Source organism: Wasmannia auropunctata, unplaced genomic scaffold (genome assembly GCF_000956235.1).
Source record: "Wasmannia auropunctata unplaced genomic scaffold, wasmannia.A_1.0 LD336053.1, whole genome shotgun sequence".
Taxonomy (NCBI): Eukaryota; Metazoa; Arthropoda; class Insecta; order Hymenoptera; family Formicidae; genus Wasmannia; species Wasmannia auropunctata.
The window spans coordinates 953,151-977,321 of record NW_012026837.1 but is presented as its reverse complement, the minus strand read 5'-3'; the positions used below and the strand labels follow the sequence as shown (position 1 = coordinate 977,321).

Genomic DNA, 24,171 nt, shown 5'->3' with positions numbered 1-24,171 from the left:
GAGAGAGAGAGAGAGAGAAAGAGAGAGGCTAGTGTTTGTTACTATTCTATGGTGTATAAGAAAGAAGAAAACAGTATCGCTCAAACAATCGATGTATCGCACAAAACGGACTTCGTGTATACGGCACCGGAGTGCAACTGGAGATTAATGGAATTTCCTAAAAGCAAGTTTATGTATTCGTTGGCGTAGATCCCCACACGAGCTCGCATGTTTTGCTGCGTTACGCTGACTCGGCGATATTTTCGAAAATCGCGACGCTTGCCAATGCTCGATAAAAGTTTCGTACGGCACGAACGTCCAGCGTGGTTGCGTCTTCTTTTTTTATCGGATTGTTTATCGCCGCGTATGAATAATGTAATAGAAGCTAAGTGCATCGAGTCTCCTGAGAGGAAGTCAATGGTGATCCCACTCTCGTTATAAGTACCGTTTCATGCGTTCGCAAGGAGACACGGATCTTTCTTCCGTTCTTCTCTCTCTCTCTCTCTCTCTCTCTCTCTCTTTCGCGTTTGCTCTTGCTCTTGCTCTCTACGGTTGTCATTTTGAAAGCCATCCGCCGACCTCCCCTCGCTGTCAGTCCGACCATACATACGTCCGTCCGTACAACCGGCGCACCAACCAACTCTGCGACCCTCCCTAAGTTTAATTAGACGGAAGAGGAGCATACATCATGGTCGACTCCGTGTCCCGACCTTCCTCGGGCGGCGGAGTTGGGCTTTCCAGAATTGTGGCTACCGACCTAGTACTTCTTCCCTCGTCGTTCCTTCTCATGTACACTTTCGATGTTCTATGGTATATCTCTGGAAGTAGAATTGATAACATGTCTTGTTGCTTTTAAAAGAAATTAAAATGTTTGCTACTGGGTTAATTTGGAATTTAAATTGCAGACACGAATTACCGAAACGTGTCACATATCTCAATTTAATTATGTTTAATATTTGACAAAGAAATGATAACATAAGATTTCGGTGACATTTTGATAAATTATTATATACTGAAAATAATATAAATTAATTAAATTTGCATTATTTGTTAATTAATCATGTTTTATATATAATAAAATCTTTTAATTAAAATTTTTTAATTTTGATATCTTTTTTCATTTAACTGTAAAAATATAATAAAAGTAAGAATATAATTGTTTATTGATTTTTAAATGTTAAAAATTTGTAATTCTGAATTTAGCGTGATAAATATTATTTATAGGTATATATATAGTTAGCAGACGTAAACGTTGCAAGCAAATTGGAGAATAGAGGTAGCAGATGTAGAGTGAAGAAATAAAAAGGAGAAATAAGATCGAAGAATCCATATATAATCCATATATAATCCATTTTAATTTCCTCGGAAGACATATCCATCTAGTTTGCAGTTTCCTGCGACTTTGTTTCTTCCACTTGGTCGTTCCTTTTCAATTTTCTATCTCCTTCTCTATTTTATTCTACTGTTTTACCGCCTTTGTTGTCATTCCCACTATCCTTTTGCTTGTCGACCATAGCCATTCATTCATTCACTGCGTAGTAGTCTTCTTATATCAATAAAACCATTTTAAATTATATTTGCCAGCTCGCTACTTTATGACACTTTGTTCCATTGAATGTTGCCTACAATCGTTTTTCTTAAGCAAGAATTAACTGAATATGCTCAAAAATTTGGTTTGACTTTGAAATGTTTTTAATTCATCAATGTGTAATATATATTGAATTTTTGAAAATATATCTACACATTAAAAACTTATATAAATTTATACAAGAATATATGTATATTAGATATTGTATTATCATAGAACATAGAATAAAATATAAAATTTCTAACTGAAAATATTCTTGCACAGTAAAATGATTATATAATTGTTATTATTCTGATTGTAATAATATGAAATGAATAGAAATGTTAAATTAAAAAAAATACGAGTTATCAAAATGCGAATAAATTTCTTAGATGTGCCTAGTATATGGAACAGATACGTATTGTCTCTGCAGTTTCTATATTGTTCTAATGGGAGAACAGAGTGCAGTCGAGGCAATCAATAAGCTATCTAAGATAGGTAAGGCCAGTGTGTTGCAAACCACAAACCAGCAATGCCATTACCTGCATGCGGTAGAGTCCTACAGACCGAAACGTTAGCATCTTTCCATCGAGATCGATAATGAAACGCGTTTCATTTGTTGCTGCACGCTGGCACAGCAATATATCTTGATATGATCTTTAATTCATCCATATCGCCATCAAGGTATGATGTAATACGGGACGTATGTCTAATACTTTATGGCGCGATAAAGCTAGCAGGTAGCTCGTACAGATCTTATTTCTATCCTCAAAGAAATATTCGACATTGTGCGATTATAAATTATTGTTGCCAGATAAGACATTGTCGCACGTCATTAAACATTACGAGTACTTCGTTCTAGAATATTGTATTCCATTATAAAGAATGTGTCAGGTCACCGCGCCACTATGTGATCACAGTTGAGCGTCACTGCCAACAGTAGTTTCCGACGTGCCGGTTTTCACGAAACGGCGGCCGCAAAAGACGCGGAACTGCCTTCACCCCGGATATCTTAAACAATTTGCATAGACAATCATAGCGGCAGTTTTTTCGGCCGTAAAGGGGCTCTCTCTCCGACACTCAACTTGACTACCGCACGAGCCGTCGCGCGGCTGGCTGTGCCCGCGCGCGCGCCGCCCCCTCCGGTACTATCGGAGCGTTTTATGCTGCCATAACCGTAGCGCGGCATGGCCCACTTAGATCTGCTATCTCGGTCCCGCTGTGGTGCCGCTGCGTGCCGGCTGACATCTATTGTCCCCTTGGCACCCCTGGACCGGCTATTATCCACCTGCTTCCGGTACCACTCGCCCGTCCTTGACGTGTCGTGGGTCAAGGTCCACAAGCTTGACCTGTCCTCTGCCGCGTTTTGCGTCCGCTTTGTTTCGCTTTGCGATACTTGCTACGAAAGAGATGAACGCGCGTTATGTAGTCGGACAATTCTTTCGCGACGCGAAAATCGGCTCTCGAAGGCGACACGATACGCCCGTTGTCACCCTATCGGCTCCGAAGGACATGGAGGAGACGTTTGCATACATCGACCGGCAGTTTTCCGCTTGAACAAATCCTTGAGCCTTCGTTTCTTCTTCGGGAAGTCAATGCTTGCCCTGGTCCCCTTGTATCGTCCGTTCTTCCGCTCACTGCTGCCTTTTTCTTTTTCTCCCCAGAGACGTCTTTTATTCTGTCTGTGTTTCTTGATCTTACGACGTGTCTACAAAAGGATTCTCACGCTCGACGATGTCACTCTTACGATGTATATAACCATATTCACATATCTGTGGAAATTCTTTGTTACTTACATTTATGTTATAAGATACATTATTGCGAGAACTTTTAGACATTGCAAGGAGTAGTAACAAATAGAAATTAAATAAAATCTGATGTAGTAAAAATATTTATGAATAAACAAAGTGAAGAGAGATGCTTTTGATATGTTATACAGGTGATGTTAAAAATGAAACTCATATAAAAATTTCTTATAAAAAATGTCCGATTTGACAAATGTTGCGTTGTTCACGGTGTATTTAGATAGTCAAATGAATGGTATCAGTCTCTACTATGTGGTTATCAAGCTCTTCGTTTCTCTTGATCTTCTCTTTCAGTCAAGAAGAAACGTTGCGAAAGTAGCAGAGGGGTCAAGCTAGACGACGTAATTTCCTCTTTTGGGACAGCTAGACAACTAGCTCGAAGCGACATTTTTGCGTCCTCTTGCTCGTTCTTCAGTTCTCGTCTTTCTGTTCTCCGCATCTCTTCAATGAACTTATAACCTTCAACCTCGGCTATTTGGCCGTGGGGCCCGGCAACCCCTTTTGCCTTTGCAAGTTTTGCTTTGCTTACCGGCGTCGCCTTGCCTTGCATTTGAATATAATACTTGGCTTTCGTCAGGCTCGCGCATCGCTAACCGAGGCGAACTGTAATTATGTTGATACGCGGCCATTGTTACGTATGTTGAGCTGAATGCCGAAACTTTTTCTTTCCCTCTTCGATGTACGCTACCCTCGCCCACTCGTGAGATTACAAATGGGTCTCCATTCGACTTCATGACGCGTCATTCACCGAGAGTCATCCACAGCGACTTGAGTTAATTTCACGATAAAGTTTTAATGATGCGAAGCAGACTTTACAGATGGTTGAAAAACATGTCGTTATGCATTTGCTTAGCTGTAAAAATGTCTTTTATTAAAAATCGCTAACCTCAAGAGGAAATCAAATTCTGTAAACATCGCGAGTATCAACTATGGAGAAAAAGAAAAAAAAAACGGCTGAAAACTGAAAAAGGAAAAAGAATTTTGAGTGTGAGAAAGATAATTGCAAAAAGCACAAGCGGGAACCTCCGCTGGAATCGCCACCAGCAACGCGTCGTTTCTCGCGCGACGATCCTACGTCGAGCTGTACCCCCATCTCTGCGTAAGGGGGGTAGTGTGCGGAACTGGGATTAGACTGTCGCCCCGCGACAGCGTAAGCCCCTATTTTTGCGAAATTTATCGCCGTTAATCCTTCACCCCCCGCGCCATTCCATCCCTTTCTCCCGTCGCCCGTTGTTCTCTCGTCGTGCTCTCCGCTTTTTTCCTCTCTTCCTCTCTTGTCGATATGAAAAATAATAAAACAGCCCGTCTTTATACACCCGGGCGAGTTCGCCTCTGTCTCTCCCCCGTTCTCCAGGCCAGAAGCATACCTACTCGTCGGCGAATAATCCTGCCTGGATTTAAAACATTCGTATCTTGAATATGCATTCATAGGTTTAAACCGAGGGCCGGTACGCGTAGATCCCGTCGTCGAGCGGACAGAGAAAGGGGAGAGAAAGTCGTGCTCTCGTGTACGTATCCGCACCCACATGCGTATGTGTATATATGCATACGCATGCGTATATATGTATATGTCTATCTACACACAGGCGACAGCAGGCGCGGCACTGAGCCTGGTATTAACTCGGCCACTCATTAGCCTTTCTGGTTCTACTTGTCGCTCGACGTAATCTCACGTCCGTCCCAGCCGACCGTGTAGGCTTAACTTTGATGCAGAGACATCGCTAATTCCCGGTTGCTTTCGTTTTGGATTCTGGAACTGCCGTACTGATTTCGCAGCCCGGCACTATCAGTCATCCGGGCCATTTATTTCTCTCTTCTCAGATCATACGGTCGTTTCTTCGACTTAAAGATAACTTTATTGCATTCGTTGCGTGAAATACAGTATGTACTTTCCTTGGTAGTACTAGGATGAATTCGTTACGCGAGAGCGCAGAACGGCGCGACGCCCGTAACGATCTTGATTAATCTAATCACAAATGTCAAGCATGGCAGTGGATTATGTTTGCCACTTATTAACAATCTTTCCCGTCGGTGTACAATATACATGAATAAAGCGTGCACGCGATGTATTTATGTAACAGCGATTTTCTCGCGTTATGCAGGCGTTGATCGTCGACAAGGAAATCTTGACCAAAAAGATATACCTCCGTATCGATCGTACAAGCGTCTATTATTGCAAACTATCGTGATGCACGATCGATGTCGCGCGATACCCCATCATCATCACTCAACTATACGTCCGGTAAGACCTTCTTTGGATAATCGCTTAACCGTCCGCAATTATCGCAACTTCGAAAGCGCTGGGGTCGGTAGACGTCCCAGGAGGCACCATAGCGGATTTATGGCATGGTTCCACGTTGTTCTCCGTGCATCAGGATATGGCGGAAACCAAGGACAAAACGCTGCTCTCGCTCTCTCTTTAGATCCGCGTGCTTGCCCGTCGACGTTAATGATCGTTCCGTGAACGCCAATCCCATTAAGGTGCGTTACTCGCGCGCGCGATTCCCGGTAGACCTTTAAATTCCTTCTAGGAGTCTCGGTAACGCTTTCAGGGTACAAAGATGAGAAACGGAGTGCGAGATGTACAGGGAGGATTGGGTTTGGAATCTTCGCGATCCGTCTATTGGATCGCGTCTGTGGGTGTGTGTTTATTCGTCGGTATACGCTGGTATGTTCGCATGTGTTGAACGAGAGTGGAGGATATCGGTGGCACCCCATTAAGGAGAGTGCTGGACATCTAGCCATAGAATGCAGCTTTAAAGACCCTATCGTGGTTATGGGTCGGGGCAGCGATCACACAGGCGTATGCGTGCGTAGGTTGCGTATCGAATCGTACCTGTGCTTACAACGCGTAGTAGGCCGAAGTGGCATCAATACTTGATGTACCTTCGTACATTTCGACTCTGTTTATCTTCCCTTCTCTTTTCTACTCCGAGCTTTTATCTTTCTTTGCTGCCTACACATCGTACGGGGTCAGGCCGGGAGATGATTGTAACGGCCGGCGTTTTATATTATTCACATTACATTAAGCACTTTCTTGGTGGTCGCGGGGAATGAGTCGGTGAGATCTGTAGATGCGATCATGTAGCTGACAGGGGAACTGCGTTTATTCTATTCCTGCGATCGGGGAGGCTACAGTATCGGGTATAGGGTGTACATTGGGGTGACACTTTGATACAATCGATCTATTACGGCACCGAACGTTGGCTCGCTTCAGAGGACAACGCAAGATTTTGATCTCAATAAACGCGTTACCTTTTGACCATAGGAAATAACATTTTCGTCAAGATAACTTGCTGTTATTTCATTTGAAAAAGTGTGCTTTTGACAATTATTGTGTCAGTGTAGGAAAATAAAAAAATTTTTTTTTAGTGATATATATTTTTTCAATATGACAGCTTTTGAAATTTTTGATTATTCTATGCCGAAAGAATTAATTAAAAAGGTAAAATAGTTTTCTTTATTAGAATATATTTATTAGTACTTTTATATAAGCATTTGTATATATGTAGTTAATCTTTTCTTATCTGTAGTTTCATCTCACGCTTGTAACAGATCATTAATTTCGTTAGGCGCATTTGTAAAATAACATTAATTGGCCTGGTGCTGACAAAGTATCAAATAAAACGCCGAGCACGTTTTCAATTGATAATAAAGGTTGCAAAACAATGGAACCTCGAATAAATTACATCCGATAGACCAGCGCTAGCGAATTACACCGGAAGAGTAAACGACTACGCACCATGAATTTCTGTGACGTATAATTAACAGAACATTAATTAATAATTATTATATACAAACATGCATAATCCAACGCACGTTTCGACGTATAATTTACGAATTGGCTGGTTTTGCAAGCAGGATTTCGCAAGCAAATTGTGCTTTCGTGTTTTCCCATTGTTTTTTTCCCATCCATATGCATTTTATGTGCAAAATAAATAATATTTTTCCATTTTTGTTAAAATGTTGTGATTGTAAAATAGAGAAGAAACACAAGTGTACACTTAATGCTACTTAATTTTATTTCCAAGTAGAAAGTTGCTCGTCTTTGTATTTGCGTTCCTCTCGGCTTGGAACGCAAGGACGGGACATCGGACAGTTGAAGCGAGTCACGTCAGATTTTTGCGGCATCTTCGTCGGTGGACGACACGACGGTATCTTCGCTGCTCTCGTACCGGCATCGTCGCGATTGGACGGTTAACGAACCGGCGAGGCGAACGAACCACTGCAGCCACGCGCTTCTCTCTTCTCGCTTCTCGCGCATCCTCCTTTTATCGGATTGGGCGTCCAGAAGACGAAGAGAGCGAAAGAGAAAAGCGAGAGTCGCTTCGCCGGCTGAACGGGGCTTAGAGTGGATCCGGATTTCACGGTCTTCAGACGGTATCGTTCCCCGTTTTCTTCTTCTTCGTCTTCTTCTTTACTCCTTTCTTCATTCTTACACGGCGACTTCTGAGAGGCGACTCGTTTCGCGGTCGATGCCGCGTAAATGCCCGTCGCGACATATCCCGCGCGAAAGAAGCCAAAACGAAAGGATTCCCCACTCAAGAGTCGGTCCTGAGAATCTTTCATTGTCCGAGTGTATCACTAACAATGTTTTATACATTAAATTCTTCCTTTATATTGTTTACGTAAAGATTAATATTTAAATTGTATAGTAATCGTATATCTAAATAAAAACATAATGAAAGATTTAGGAAAATAAATTAGATAACGATTCTTTAGTATATAAATATAATTTAATATTTTCAAAACTTTATCTTTTTTATTTTATGCTCTTAATTAAAGCTTACTTATAAGAAAATAAACACATGCAAAATCTGCAATTAAATTTACCAAACATGAATAATTTTGTTGGAGTGAATATAACAGTTAGTGTATATCGGTAGTGTATCGGTTAGTATTCCGTTTAATTTTGGTTAACGAAAATTTTCTCCAAATATTCTCAAGTTAGGAGTTTAGAGAGTCGGTTTGTATGGAGGTCGAGACAATGTATCCTCTCCGCGGCATCTCGAAATGGGAACCAGGCGGTCTGCAAGACGCCTCAATTGCGGGAATCGAGCCGACTGGGTCTCTCACACGCGCGCGATCCCGCCATCCTTTAATTCAGGCTGACAGGTGAATTCCTCCTCCCGCGCGCTTCTCTTCCTCCGCAACGACGCTATCCCTCGGGGTAAGATAGATCCGTTCCCAGGATTTCCTACGGGATATGCTGGATCTTATATCACGAACGGCCATCTCTATATAAGCAATTCCGCTCTTCGTCCTGCCTCATTCGAATCGTCTATAGCGCGACTATTCGATCTTCTGGGAATCCAGATATGCTGACTCTATAGGCTAGCTAACGCCCTATGTATGTTACATTAAAGATTTTTTACTTTATGTTTATCGAATTATTAATGAAGAATTTTGGAAAGGAGAGAAAACGTTGAACGCGTTGCATTTTCCACTCCAATCATAATGGAATAATGGAAATTTCAATTTGATAATTATCTCGAAATTTTTGATGTCGACGAACGATAATAATTGTTAACGACATTATTAAGTTTTCTTCATGTAACTGTCGAAACTCGTTTTTTTATAATTAGTGCTAGATTTGACTGAATTCATTCTTTATACAGTAGACTGTAGAGAGAAGAGAGATCGAAATCTGGCGTGGACGTCAGCTCGGTCTTGGACATGATCGGATTCGCAGCGGTTGTTTCTGTCTTCAGGCGAGATCGGGTGGGCCAATCTTCGGGAGAGATCGAACGCATATATATACTGGCATTGGCCAGTACTCGCATGCTGCACGGAGCTCGCGTTCGAGGGATATCGCGTTCGGAATACCGACGTCAAATTACATTAATCGTAATATCGTGAGATATAGGCCCGTGCCACATGGAGATTACATCGACAAAAAATTCCGCAACGCGGTGCATGTTAATTGGACAAAAATCTGCTCGGTCCTCGTTCTTCCGTTCTTGTCTGTTGTTCGGCCTCGGTCCGCCGCGAATCGCGCGGATCGCCAAGCGTAGAGAGAACATGACGAGATAAGGATCGGCTTTCGCTTCTTGTGAGCGTCACTGTAGGTAAGGTACGCGTATACAAGCCAGACTAACCGCCGAAGGAACAAGGTATAACGATTTTACTAAGTATCTATCTCTTTCTCTGCTTCTCTCTTTCTTTTTTCTATCTATTCCCTTCTTTGTTTCTATCCGTACCTTTTTTACTTTTTCTCGCCGCACGCACGATTATGGCAGTATATTACGCGAGTATACGTGGTATTTTCATACGTGCGTATATGTTTCTACCTACATGTGCGTACCGTTGTCAAGTTTAGCGTCGATGCGTCTGGCAAAGAAAGGAAAGAGAGGAAAAAGGGAGAGAAGCCAGCTAGCGAAGAACCATTAGTCATGATTAGGCCGTTGACATTGACGCCGTAGCTGGACGGCGGGCTTGTGGCTCCGGGCAGATGGAGTCCTTTGATACACGCGAGCCAGGTCGCGCACGGCATGATCTTCGCTTCTCCTTATCTGCGAGTTATCTCTAGAGACCAGTCGTAACCGCGTATGATTTAGCGACGTTACTCACGCCTCGCGCGAGGAACCGAAGCGCATGAACTTCATGGATTCCAAGCAGACGGCCTAGCTAACGGTGGATCGGTGTCATTGGAAAAATATTCTTGATTCTAATTTTCTTACTAACTGAAAAATATTTCAAAATTTCCATAAATTCTTTTTTACACATCAACATTTTTTTTACTTTTAAATGGTTATGCCATAAAATTTGACGTATATTAGAATCTTGTCGAATTTTCCTGTCTAATTATTTGCAAATTCTCTGACTCGCTTAGATTTTGATTTGATGATCGGCAATGGCCGATTGCAATTTAAAATATACAATATAAAATATTAATAATTTTTGAAAAAATGTGTGTGCGCATATCTACTTACACGCGTATCTACTTACACAAAATGACAAGAAGAAGAGATTATCGTACGAAGAATCAGCCTTATCTCTATCATATAGGCTATAGAGCTTTTTCGTAGATTAAATTATATAAACCATCGGATTACGCCTCAATTACTTTTGACGCTTCATCGATTGTACGATACCTATCACTTTGGATGTTATTAAAAATATTTATTTTTGTTTTTCATCAAGAGTTAAAAAAAAATGTAATGTTGCATGAAATTCTGAGTTCATTTAATTGAAAATTTTGTACCTTCCTTTATTTTACGATTTTACACTTGTCTAGTAATAACATGAATGCAAAATGATGCAGCAAAAAAGAGATACGAGATATCAAAGTGATGTGTGTTTGGCGGCAGCTTCCCAACACGTTAACCTTACCGCGAATATCCGCGACGATGACAGAGTTTTTGCGCCTGCATATTGCTATAGTTGGATCGCACGAGGGCTCGGCGAATCGCATTCCGCTGTCTTCACGAGTAAGAATGAGCAGACTGTGAGGATCGAGAAGGAGTGCGAGACCGTAGAAAACATCCGTGGATCGTGCCGGCTCATCAACGCCTCCAACTCCAACAGTGGAACCCATCGGCGTCCTAGAACAATGCCATCTGCATTCCGATCCTTCGAGCGAGAAAGCCAAGTCGCAGTCGAATCTCTTTCTTGTCTGCTGACACTTTTTAAGATGACAGACCTTTATTCTAGGAAGCATTCATAATAGATTCAATCATCATAGCTGAGCTTAACGCACAACTTGTAATTATATAGAAAATAATAACATAAATAGTAAAAGAATAATCCGTCTAATAATCTTACAGTTGTAAGATTCAAGTGAATGATTTAGCGTATTTGCATATTTACTCGATGACTTAGATATATTTAAATAGTAAGGAAGAACTATCAACTCGAAATTAGGCAGTAATTATTCTCGACGTATTGCATTCTTCAGCGTCCGTTTTCCGGAGCGCACCGCTTGGCAAATACTGCACTCACGTGCGAGAGATATAACTCGGTCGTGGTCCGATGAAAAAGTGAGGAAACGCGCTGCCGCTCCTCACGCCAGGAACGTTTAAAACGGACTGCGTGATTTATCAGCGCAGCCCCAGCGACGCAACCGGTGAATTTCGCAGAGCGGGCGTAAATGAAGCGTCTAACGACAATCCCGCGGTCGACGAGGCGGTCGAGGAAGACTGCGGAAAGCGCGAACAGAATGGAGAATAGAGAACGCGGAACGCCTGAGAAGTGTCCGTGCTTGTATATTGTAACGCTCATTCTTCTCGTTTCCTATTTCCATTTGTACCGGTTGTATCAGCAGGCCGCTTCTTTCGTTTCTCAAGCGAATTAGGACGCGGTACGCAATAGAAAGTCGTGTAAGAACAGCGGGCGAAAAGATGAAAAAAGGAATGAAGCATAGAAGCGAAGAAGCGCGCGTCGCAGGAATATCCTCTCATCATTATTTTTCTTTAAACAGTAACGTAAAAAGTACAGAATAGGCACTCTGCGCGTTTTCCATTTTCTCTTTCTCTTCTTTAAATGGCAACGCGGTGGAAGAAACGCAAGATAGGAGGGAAAAGATACAAGGAAGGCGCGAAGGATAAAAGCGATGAAACATAGTGCAGAGAAATTGAGCCGGAGAAAGCAAGAGACGCGAGATGCGGAGTTGTGCAAGTGAGGGTGGAGTCTTCGGGGGAGAAGAGGTGAAACAAGGGAGAGAACCTCGACAGGGTGGCGGGGGTGGAGGAGCTGGGGAGGATGGGCGCAGGGGGAGGGAGAGCGAGAGGGCTCCCGTGGAGATTTATGACAGGCGTTAAGCAGTAATGAAATTGCTCGTTGCTCGTTCCTCCAGGGGGGTGTAAGGGGTGGTGGGAACCGAGTGGGACTCGATGGGGGTTCGAGGCTGCTGGAGGTACTGGTGGCGGTGCCCACGGCGAGGCGCAGGGTGGTTCGGTGTAGTATATACCAACAGTCACGTGGCGCAATTACCTCTCGCCAGCTGTGTATCCGCGGCATCCTCTGAAGGACTTTTAATCGCGCACCTCTACCACCCCTCTGAATTCTTCTGTCTTGTCATTTATCGCCCGTGTGAGAAATACGAGACAGGTTTTCGTGTGTGTGACCTCCGCGCACACTAGCTTCACGCGTATCTTACATAAATAGTCAAGGTATATATTAAACAATATTTTTCCGATGTTGGAATGATAGTAATAACCGATTAGTTGAATCTACTAGATTTGACCACAGATAATTGTAATTTAAAGATAAAAATTGTCATATGTTTTTAACGTTTCATTTTGATTAGATGATTAAAAATTATGCGGAAATGATACAATATCTATATATATATCGTCGCAATTTTTAGATGAGAGATTCTCAGGTGTAGAGAGAGAAAGTAGGATGTATACACCCGGGTTGTTTGCCTTTTCGTCGATTATCGAACGTTCGGATTACAGAGACGATCAGGGAGTGTCTTGGATGAATGTGAAGAAGAGAATTCGACGCGGACAGATCGATCGATCACTGTTCACGTACGGCACACACGCGTCTTGAGATCGAGTTGAAGCATACCACAGACATTGACACGCCACCTGTTTCGAGGTTTTTGGCGCTTTTGTCTTCTGACTTATTCCGTTCTTTCTTTGTAGGCAGTATAAATTTCTATTTAAACAACTTTGCTACATTTTTATACATCGCTAATTTGTTTAATAATCTTTTTTAATATTTTGTAAATTTTCGATCACGCACACTGTGTCAGAATTCAAAGAAATTAAGTAAACCTCGCTGTTTTTCTTGGATCGCGAAATAGAATTAAATGGGATATGTATGAATATATTAATAGTTTATGTAGATTATATATATATTGAATAAGTTTGCATAGGGTGCGTCTGCTTTGCGAACAAGACTTAAAAATTTTGTAGTCAAGGTTTGTAGAGGCTATACTCCGGATATCAGAAACTCTTATGAGGGTGAGAACGGTAAAAAAAAATTCTCCGAGCCAAACGAAATATACATCCGTATCCGACCACAAGCTTCCATTTCCGGTCCCTGCCAGACACTGGCCCACTATATTTCCGAGACATTTATCCTGGTTTATCCCGGAGGAGAAGGTTGAATTGAGAACGTCGAGGAAAAGGGAGGAGAAAAGCGGATGAAGACGAGGAAGAAGGAAGCTTGCTTTATCGTACGAAGAGTTGATAGATCTTGTTCGTAGATACGCTGGAATTCTTCGAAGTGACCAGCTTCACGTACGAGCTTGAGAATTTTTATTCTACGAGCTTTGGAGTTTGAATACGCATCTGTACGACCCAATATCGTTTCAGCATTTGAAGATTTATTAAAGCCAGATAAAAGAGCGGTAGCTACTTTGAAATATGTATATCAACTGTCTTCTTCCTATTTTCCGTTCGTGTTTTCCATCGTGTAGATTAATTCGATATCTCAATCGGATATCTGAAATATCTCTTTCTGATCTAATATAATCTTATTATTCTCTCTAAGGAAAGTTTCTAACATATAAATTTTATATTTAATATCACATATCAAATAATATCATTTTTGTGTAATTTATTATTTTTACATACTAACATTACAGGCGCGCACTTCGTGCGCGCTATTTAACATTTTTCACTTTTTAGTATATTTGCTATACACTCTATCAACTCAGTACACACACAACTGTTAAAATATGCCATAACTCAGCCGCTCACGAAATAACCGCTGTGAGACAATCAATCGGCATCTGCAGCATTTGTTTTTAGAAAGGATTAATTATTGTTAAGTATTTATGATATGATATTTAACGAAGAAAATAACGGAAAAAGACACTAAAGTTTTTCCGTTTCCTCTCTTCGTTTCAGATAAATCAATTTAAACATTTCTTTAGATCATATCGGTCGCCGTTAGATCGTAGTATATCATCCGCGTGTATTCGTGCGCGGTGACAGCTAGGATAGGATAGGTAGGAAATGGAGGAACCAGAGAGAATAGATACACGTGCGGATAGGATAGAGAGGACCACATGAGCAGCCGAAGCATAGTACTCGTCCACCGAGACCAAGAGCTGTTCGTGGCAAACGGCCAATCAAATTCCATTTGGCGAACTCGCCAGATGACGTCCGATAAATACACCGTCGTTCATGACGATGATTCTCCTTTCTTGTGAGATTATTCTCGTTAACGTAATTGTTCGGTGATCGTCCTTACGATGAGGGACCTTTGTATAGCTATGGATTATAGATCGAATACATAAATGGCGAATGTCCATTACTATGTATCGTTATATGATGCATCTAAATCAATTGTGAACATTTTAACGATAGATGCTTCACATGAATAAGCAAAAAAATAAATTCTAGATAATACGCGTATACACATAATTATTGTGTATTTAATTAAGGTTTAATGTTTTAAGTAATATTATGAAGATCAAATGATATATTTACATAACTAGTAGAATTTTGTATTACATCGACAAGTTCAGCATGTCTAGCAGATAAATCAAAACGGGTGTAGCTCTGCAAGATCTCACGAGGCATCCAGAAAATTTGAAAGCGACGGTACTCGTTCCCGAATCGGTGCGCTGAGAGCTTTTGGTCTCGGAAATAAATTTCCGAACCGGCGTGGATAGCAGCTCTGTCCCTCTCTGCCTCTCTTTCTCTCTTTCTCTTTCTCGTCGCCGCGACAAGAGAAGTGGATGTTTTCGAGGGCGTCGCGCGGTGCATTGTTTGCCGTGAGAACCCGGCGCAGAGATGCGCAGAGAGATATTGCGAAGAGATAGAGAGAAAGAGGAAGACAGATGGAGAGAGGAGGAGGAAGAGATGAGAGCGCAAGAGACGGACGAGAGAAAGGAGAGAGGAAGAGAGGTCGAGAACAGAGAAGGGAGAGAGCTCTGGCATCGATCTAGTCGTCGGTTCGGCCGGGGGCGGAGCAGGGACACAGGTGCTTCTCCTCGTCTACAGGCTTAGTGTCTGAACCACCAGTTCCAGAACCACCTCTGCGAATCAGCCTTGATAGTACCGACCGGCTGCTCTATATAGCCGTGGACGAAACTCTCGTTCGAATTAGATGAGAATGCCTTCCCCTTCCCCCCTGCCGTCCCCATTTCACTAGTGTACCGTTATTTATTAATGAAAATTTTTCTCTCCGCCCTTATACATATTTTTATATAAAGATGTTTGCAAATGTTTTTGAATAATTCATTCTAGAAACAACCATATTGGTTCTATGTCCTTATTTATTAAGATACTTTTTTTATAAATACGCGATTACAATATTTATCATCTTTTCGGATATCTATATGCGTTCTTAGAACATATTCTATATTTTTTATAGTTTTGTTCTTATTTTTTCTCAGCATTTTAAAGTGTTGGAGCTTTTATCTTTGCTAATTGCATAACACTGAATAATTGATAGAAGAAAACTGCCATATATATGGTTTTAATTATGTTTTATCTAAAAAGATAATTTTGCTAAAAAGTTAGTTTTGCCAGCAGTAACATAGAAATCTCTCTTTTTTTTTTCATTGCTTTCGAGCAAGATCTGTGACAATTATAGGACCTTTGAAAGATTTATAAGGATGACGCGATAGAAGAGGAGCGTTTTGGAACGAATGTCAAGATCGAAACGAAACTTTCGTCCGAGGAGACTAACTCTGTGGATAAATTATAATAGAATTCGAGTGAATTCACGATGATGCATAATGAATGCCACAGAGCGCGAAGAAGAGGAAAAGCGAAATCACTTAAATGACCGGTTCGAGCTGATTAATTATTTCGATTTAAGATCGAAACTAACAAGTGCCATAGATATAATAGACATAATTCTCGGAACAAGAGACTTCTTTCGTAATCTTTGATGTTCTTGCGGATCCCCCGAACCCTTGTCCCGTCACCAACGATGCGATCCCATCTCCGATTAAGGATGACTATGAGTCAAAAATCGTTGGTATGAGTTTTAGGGAATCTAAAGGAGGAAATCGTAGATCTTGAATCCTACACATGTTGTAATGCGTACCTCTCGTTTACTTTTCTTCTCGTCGATCTGCTTCTAACTCGAGAAGAAGGCTCGGATTTATGGGCGGCTGATCTGATTTAGGATATCGCCGACGTGTTCGCGTGTCAACAGATAATATCTCCCATGCATGTCTTGGCGATTTATAAGGAATCCTCGAGTTCGGTGTCGTGTGTTGAACTGTCGCGCGCGTGAGCACTTTTGCGCGAAATCGCTCGTAGTTTCCGGGGTTAGGTATGATGACAGGTATTGATTTGTCGTGTCGTAAACTTGAAAAAATCGACTAACAATTTATTCCATACTCGCGAACAATGTATCTATGAGATTCGATCTCGTTACGTGTCTGTCAACTTTTTTCGTTTTTCTGCCCAAGTCCGATCTGTACACGCCTCCTCACGAATATATCGTTCTCTCTCGAGTCCATTTCTTCAATTTTTTTTTACACACACACACACACAGATGTATATACATATTCGACGACATTATTTCTTGAAGGGGCACAAAAATGGCACGTTTTTACGATCAGATGGAAGCACAGAATACAGGGCTCTGAGAAATGATGGAGTCGCCTTGGTCACCGTGTGGAGAAAATAAGGAGTCGAAATAAAAGGAACGGAGAAGGAAGAGAGGAAAGAGAAGAACAAGAAGACGAAGAAGAAAACGAAGAGGAGGAGGTGGCGATGGTGCGGCGATGGTGGCGATGGTGGTGCCGGTGGTACTCAGGATTAGGGGGACGAAGCGAAGAGGAGAGAACTCGGCTCGGAGATCATCTGCCGCTATAACAGGCTGCCAGCTGGCAAAAAAGTCAAATGCGAGGTTCCCTTCGCTATGCGATGCTATGTTGATGGCGTGTCGCTGCTTATTTTCAACCCGCTGCCTGCATACCTGGTTAGATCCGAGAGGGATCTCTGAAATGTTCTTGGCTCCGATCCGAAATCATATACTACTGCTTTCGCCTCTGTCTGGCCGCGTCTTTTCTCTTTCTCTCTCTTCTTGTCTGTCTCTTTAGTCACTGCTCCGTCTCATGTTCACGACCGGCTATCACTAACGCCGACGACATCGCCAATCACATTTCCGTGTTTTCGACTCTTTCGTTCGAAAGTAAATACGTATACCGCAAGGAATGAGCTAACGGAGTAAACTAAGTCTGTTTCGCGGAGAATATAAATCGACCACATTCTTGGCTTTATGATTGCATCTGACATATTCATGTATTTTGAGCGAGGTAATGAGTACCCGGCATCATCTTCCTTTCATTTTATCGAGCATCGTTCCGGGCACTACATCATTGTTGAATGCCAGCTCGAGAGTGAAATCGTACTTCCGCTGGGGAGTTTGGAGGTTTCCGGACAGTAAACACGATATCCCGGTGCGCTGTATTATTTCGTCCTGCGAATAGACATAAAGTCTATTTGTGATGTACGAGTACGAGTTTCGGGACAGGCTCGTGTCGGGCACGTATCGTAACGCGTTTCGTGCACCGTGCGCGGCGGGTACCGGAAAGCCGCATAGAGTAGTGCCGCACGGACAGGTACGGGGGTTACTCTTAGAATGCAAAAATGCTTTCCCCGTTTCACGCTGAAATTCTAACTCCTTCGGCTTGTTATATAATCTTATCGCGGCTTCGCTCGCGGCTTTCCTACCATCTCACGTGTTCTCTTTCGTTGAGGGTAGAGGCCTTAAAGCCTGCGTGAGGGCATGAGAGGGAATGAGACAGATGTGAACGAAGAAAGAAAGGACAGAGAACGTGCGCGGCAGCCAGTCAGGCAACCCCTGGCTTGATCCACGTTGTACCCTAGGCCCGTGGCGGGTGTCGGAAAGGGGGACCGAGGTCGGCACACCGGGGTTGGCAAGAGGTGGAGTGTGCGGGGCACCCCTTGGCTAGGTAGTAGAAGGGGTGTCGTGATAACGTCACGCTCTGACAGAGTGCCGCTGCTATCGCGCCGCCACACGCTGGCAGAGAAACAAAATGGAACCTCCGACCGACCGACCGACCGACCGACCCTTCTCCCTTCTCCCCCTCATCTTTTCCCCTCTCGCGCACCCTCCGGGTCCTGTCTCTTTCTCTCATTCTCTTCGCTCACCTCGTGAGTTTTCTGCTTGGTTCTGTCGCGATTTCGACGAAATATTCTCAAGAAACTGTCGGCACGTCGCTTCGTCGAGCAACGCCGAAAAACGTGGCCGCTCGAATTATTAGAGTCATCGACATCCGAAAAGTCGAAAAGAAAGAAAAAGGAAAGGCTGAAGAAAGAATGGCGGGTTGAGGAAGAATTGCGCGGGGAGAGTCGAGTACCCACCTTTTCCAATCGTCTCGAGGCACTCGAGATTCGATTCGGGAGATTAATGATCGGAGGATCGGGACGATCCTCTGCCGAGCACCCTCGGGCTACGCGAGACGAAACCCCGTTTCTCGTCCTTCCGATTCGAGGAACGAAGGACGCGGAAAGGAGATTCCGTCTTGGCGAGCGGACCGCAGAAAGAGATTGCGAGTACCATTGATATATGAATGCGATTCAGTTCCGATCTCGGTGTCGAGGGAATATTAGTTTACCTTTGGGACAAAATCGATTGTGATGTCATCGATGACACTTGACAACTTGAGAGCATATAAAGATCGGTCAATGTATCATCATTATATTACTCGCACATATCACGAATGCATCGTCTAATTTAACAAAAAAGAGCTAAGCTTTTCTTTTGATTTCAAGATATATGTAACTCTGTGTGTTTGTTTACGTGTATTATTTTATATTTGTGATATTTCTTTTCTTTATGTTACAAAGTGGTATTGATTCTTGTATCAAGATATTGGAATTCATAGCCCTATCCACCAAACAGCAGCGTACAGAGATTTCGAAGTAAAAAGTTACGCTCTCGTAATACTAGCGGGTCGTTGATTCGTGGTCGTTTATACGCGGCGTGACAACCGCGCGTAATATCGAGTAAATCGGGGAAATTGAAACTCGGCGGTTCCGCGATATCGTTGCGCCGCATAGGTAGGTACCTATGTATTACGACGCGTTTGTCGCGCGACTACAAAAGGTGCGCGCGAGTGCGGGAGGTTGGTGAGTATCGTGTATGAGTGAGAGACGACACAGAGTGTGGGAGGAAGAGAAAGAGGAAAAGAGCGGGAGAGAGAGAGAGAGAGAGAGAGAGAGAGAGAGGGAGGGGGAGGGGAAGAGGGGATCGATATGACGAGCGTTGCATACGCGAGCTCCGGCAGCAGAGCACACGTCCTGCTCAAATGCACACAAGGTCACACGGGTGTCCGCACACGGAAATCCGGATCGGATCCGGTACACCGATGCGCGAATACGCCAGCTTTGGATTTTTGGCTGCCTGTGTGGCGCAAACGCGATTCTGTCTCCCTATGCACTTGCGTCCCACCCAACGTGCATATCGCGCGTATATCAAAAGCCCATAATAAATAGAAGCGTCCGATATTAATTCCGTTAATTGTAAAGCTCGCTACCGCGGGCTAAAAACCTTTAGGCTGTTCTCTGTCGAAGGTACGCGTTACGAACTCACGTATATCGTGTGTGCACATATTTTCCAACGCTCTGGTATAAGCTTATGCTCAACGTGCAACGTGAATGTGTATGTTGCGCGCGCGCGTGTGTATGAGCTTGCCAAACGTGCGCGAAACCGACATCGGCTAATGGTACGGAAGGGGTGGTGAAAATAAAGAGGGTGGCCGGGCGGAGGCTGTAATTAAAACAGGAATGTTAATTACTCTTTGCATTACCGAAAAGCCTGTTATTGCTAGTGGACGTGCCGCGCGGTAGACTGGGCTGACTAAAATGCTGCAGGTGTAGAGGATATTTTTGGTGAGCTCTTTCATTATTCCGTTGCGCTCGTTAGCCAGATTTCTCCTCCGGGCTAGTTAATAATAGAAAAGTATTTTGATATGGAAAAATCGATCGATTCTATCCGATTTATTATCATTACATAATAACGGAAGTAAGAACTTGAAATCAATTTTGAAAGGAGATTGCTGATAACGCAATTGAAAATAATGAATTAAATTGATGCGAATGCTAATATATACTTGACGCTTCGTATACATTTGCGTAATTCATCGATTCAATTATTTCATCGGAAACAGGAAACATCTTATTTGCGATAATAACCGGGCCCATCGCGTATCCGCGAACATAGTTCGAGCGAGACGATCGCGAGGTGATCCATGCTGCCCAAGACTGGAAAGAAAGTGGCTGAGGCAGAAACAATTTCTTCAGTCTGGCACGGATGCGAGCGACAGTTCTTGGAATCGCGGTAGTAAACTCGCGGCGCTCAAAATTCGAACGAGTCCCGCCGATATAATTTATGCCGAAGACATCACGCGTTCCTGCGCTCGCGCTGAAATCATCCCGGGCAGCGGAGATCTTCGCTGGAGAACGGCACGCCGGGCCAGGGAAGGCCGCTGGAACACTTAGTTGTCGTTAAAAGGTTCGCAGTTAAATACAAAGGAGCAGATGAGACAAGGCGGTCCCGTGGGTCAGGCACCGACTGAGGTCGAGGGGTCGTAAATATAGGTCCGAATTTCGAGAGACCGAGATGATTTATAGAAACTTAAAAATCCCCGGGGCCGTTGCGGGGATTTCTCTCTTTCTCTCCCTCTCGAGCCGACAATGTCTCATCGAATAACTCTCTATCTATTCTATACACACGTGCGTGCCAAAACTACCGGCGCGGCGTGTCTATCTATCTTTTCTTCATCAGCGAAACGATACGCGAGGACTTGAAAGACGAGGAGAGGTGGTCCCAGTCTCTCTCAGAAGGGAGCCGCGCGTTTCTTCAACAGGGGCCACGTTGCGCCCCACGGAATATTTAATTACAGCCTTTACAGTCGAGCGAGAAGAAAATAACGCGCCGGACCAACGCCGAATGGCTCCGCTCGAGAACGCACTGCTCTGTGTTTACCTCGTACTTCTAATTGCTTCGGTTGGGGCGAGTCTGCCATTACAGTGGAACGGAGATCGCGTATCTTTCTATGTCGTGATGTACCGTGTATGTATATATGTATATACGTATGTGTTTGCGCGTTCAATATATATGTAGTAGCCGTGGCCGAAACGAAACTCCCGAGCGATAATTATTGAGCCCTCCCGCTGTTGCTGCTGGCGAGTACGATTCCTCTGCCGGCAAAGTTCCGGCGAAATCGCCTTCTTCTTCTGGTTTCTCGAAAGAGTTTGCGAGAAAGCGCAGCCGTTCAATAATAGTTCGTCGATAAGTCTCCAAGTAATTGCCAGGCTGAACAACTTTTACGTTTTATTACGATGAGAAAGAGAGAGCAAGTCTATCTGCGTGTTATAGGGGCGCAAATTATTTCGTCATTGCCATTCTACTATTAATAATTTTAACCAAGTTGCAAACATGACATTGTAATAGCTATCTTCTTGTAGTAGTAATCAAAGGACAACATTTAATCGAAATACGCAGAGTAATAATATACTTATACGTTAAAGTGTATAAAGAGAATTTTTATTTATTAGTCAAATTAGCCTCATAACAAAATATCGTAATCTTTCGTATCTCTATTATGAATATATAAGTTTATAGATATAATTAATCTTTTATTTCTCTTTTTGTTCCTACAACATAAAAAATTTCTTTCAATTAACGGAATTTTTGACAAACTGTTTAATTTTTCTACCGGAAGGATGGCGAACGATCGACAGCGCCAGTACCCTTTTCAGTGATACAATAACACCTATTTCCATAGCGAGTATTAATGCGAACCTCCCTTTAAACGTGCAGGCATCTTCGTAAGTCGTGGTAACGTTGGTACTGTACAATAGTGTTGGTGAGGAAAAGGGGTACGGCCATGCTGGTGAGGTGGCCAATGGCGCGCGGAGCACCTGCCTCCCGTCTCTCGCATGTTTCACCGGACGTGTGTGCTGTGCTGGCGAACCGTGTGGGCGTACGTTTCTGCACGTGTATGCGTACACGTATCGCATAAGGGCGAACTCACGTGCATGCGCGCGTATTTCGTTCACGTGTACACATACATGTACGCATCCGCGTGCACGCGAATGTTTTGCGCGCACTCCTTTATGGGGAGATTGCATTGCAGCGTTACCGTGGTTAGCACTTGCTCCTTCAGCCTGGACATTTTCCGTACTTTCTTGTGGAAAAAAAAAAAATGAAAAAGAAAACAGAGGAAACGAAGAAAAAGGGATTTATCTCCATTTACTTTTATTCTCGCGGATAAAAATGACGTGACAGCTAAAAGGAGCGAATTGTAATTAAAAGACACGGTGAGAAAGACACGGTGCAAGTATTTTAATGTTTCTACGTGAAACTAATAGTGTGATTATATCGAACGTGATCTGACTAATTATATATAGCCTGTATTTAACTATCACACTGATGACTGACGTCGATGTTTCAACTATCCCCGATTTATCTAGCGTTATTAATTTCCGTCATGTCGACTAATGCGAGTATTCGTTCACACCTGGTAGTTAACTGCTCTTATACTTAGCGAGATGCGTGCCATGGATTGCATTGAAATTGCACGTGAGCACGATGCTGCTGCGCCACGCGGGGAACATCCTCTCGTTATTCAACACAAGATTCGCCATTCGTCCCACCAATGATTTAAGGTTAAAAAGTAATTGACCATAATCTAAGAGATCACAGGATACGTAATCGTCGCGATGTTCAGGATGCTAAAAGAAAATCGGTTCTTGCGCAGCAGGGACGAGACTGCAACGTATGTAATTACGCACGCGATCATGGGAGCTCGTCGATAATCGCAATGATGCGTTCTCCTCTTCACATGCTCCGCTATGCCGTCGTGATAATTATGCGCGCCTCCGTGACATGCTCGAGGCGCGGAATGTCATTATTTTTATAATACATATAAAAGCTTCCTCGATGGAAAAAAGAGAAGAAATGAATATGATACCCACTCTTTGTTCCGCTCAAGTCGACGACGCGAGCGACTGTCTCAACTCTCGCGTAGTGACGAGGCTGTCTGCCGTCGAAGACAATTTGTCGAGGATCAGCCTCACGAACGCCGATATCATTTCAGACCAATAGTAACCGTAATAGTAACCGTGCAAAATCAATGCATCGTTTGTAGACATGCCGGACATGCGTATTGGCGTGCGAAAAGAAATGCGAGATTTGATTAAACAATTAGTTATTTCGCGATTACACGGCCAGCTAATTGTAAGAGTTAACGAGAAAGATGGATCGGTCAATTGTCGTTGGCCCATTTTCTATATGGTGTTATATCGCGTAGTGCAATTTGTTGAGTATCTTTTTTTTAAAACATAAGATAACATTAATTCAATTTTTCCAATATTATTTAAATTTGTTGTATCCTTTAAAATGTAAGTTTTGTGTTTTCGTTTTTGATTGCACGTTTGCAACAAAGTTGTTGTCATGGTGCAGTATTTGCTGGATAGTACGATGCGAATTACTGTATTTTGAAAATAATGTCATGTGTCAGCACGATAATTTCTTCATTGCACACTGGTGCTGGTTTACCGGTGATTAATTGTAGTGGCCGACTTATATGATTGAAATAATTTTCGCCTCAGTTCATTGTTTTTCATTTGCGCCGTGGCGTTTATCGCGTAATCGCGTGTACGCCATTATCTCCATGCGTCGTTCCACGTGCAGCGTCGTATACGATTTTCTGCAAAACTTTTTGCGCATCTATTTCATATAGGTAAAGTAACTTCGGCCATGACGTTATACGCAATCTTGGTAAATCGTTGTCGAAAAGTAGGAGACGGATACTGAAGAACGAGAGAGTGAAAAGAAAAGAAAGAGAAAAAAAAGAAACGATAATAAAAAGACCGACTCGAACGGTTGGCGAGGGCCGCGGTACCAGTTAAAATCTTCATTGCG

General features: G+C 43.0%; 1 protein-coding gene and 2 long non-coding RNA genes across 3 annotated transcripts in view; 2 read left to right on the top strand and 1 right to left on the bottom strand.

Moving 5' to 3' along the window:
* The window catches only part of LOC105450941 (homeobox protein homothorax), a 364,527-nt gene that overhangs the window by 219,339 nt on the left and 121,017 nt on the right, over nucleotides 1-24,171 (top strand). The gene's annotated exons all lie outside the window — the stretch shown is intronic.
* LOC105450942 lies at nucleotides 6,558-7,305 on the top strand. Its single transcript, XR_974530.1, has 2 exons — nucleotides 6,558-6,796; nucleotides 6,885-7,305. It is a non-coding gene; the product is annotated as an uncharacterized LOC105450942 (long non-coding RNA).
* On the bottom strand, nucleotides 10,536-16,706 carry LOC105450943. Its single transcript, XR_974531.1, has 2 exons — nucleotides 16,309-16,706; nucleotides 10,536-10,975 (listed from the first exon to the last, which is right to left on the bottom strand). It is a non-coding gene; the product is annotated as an uncharacterized LOC105450943 (long non-coding RNA).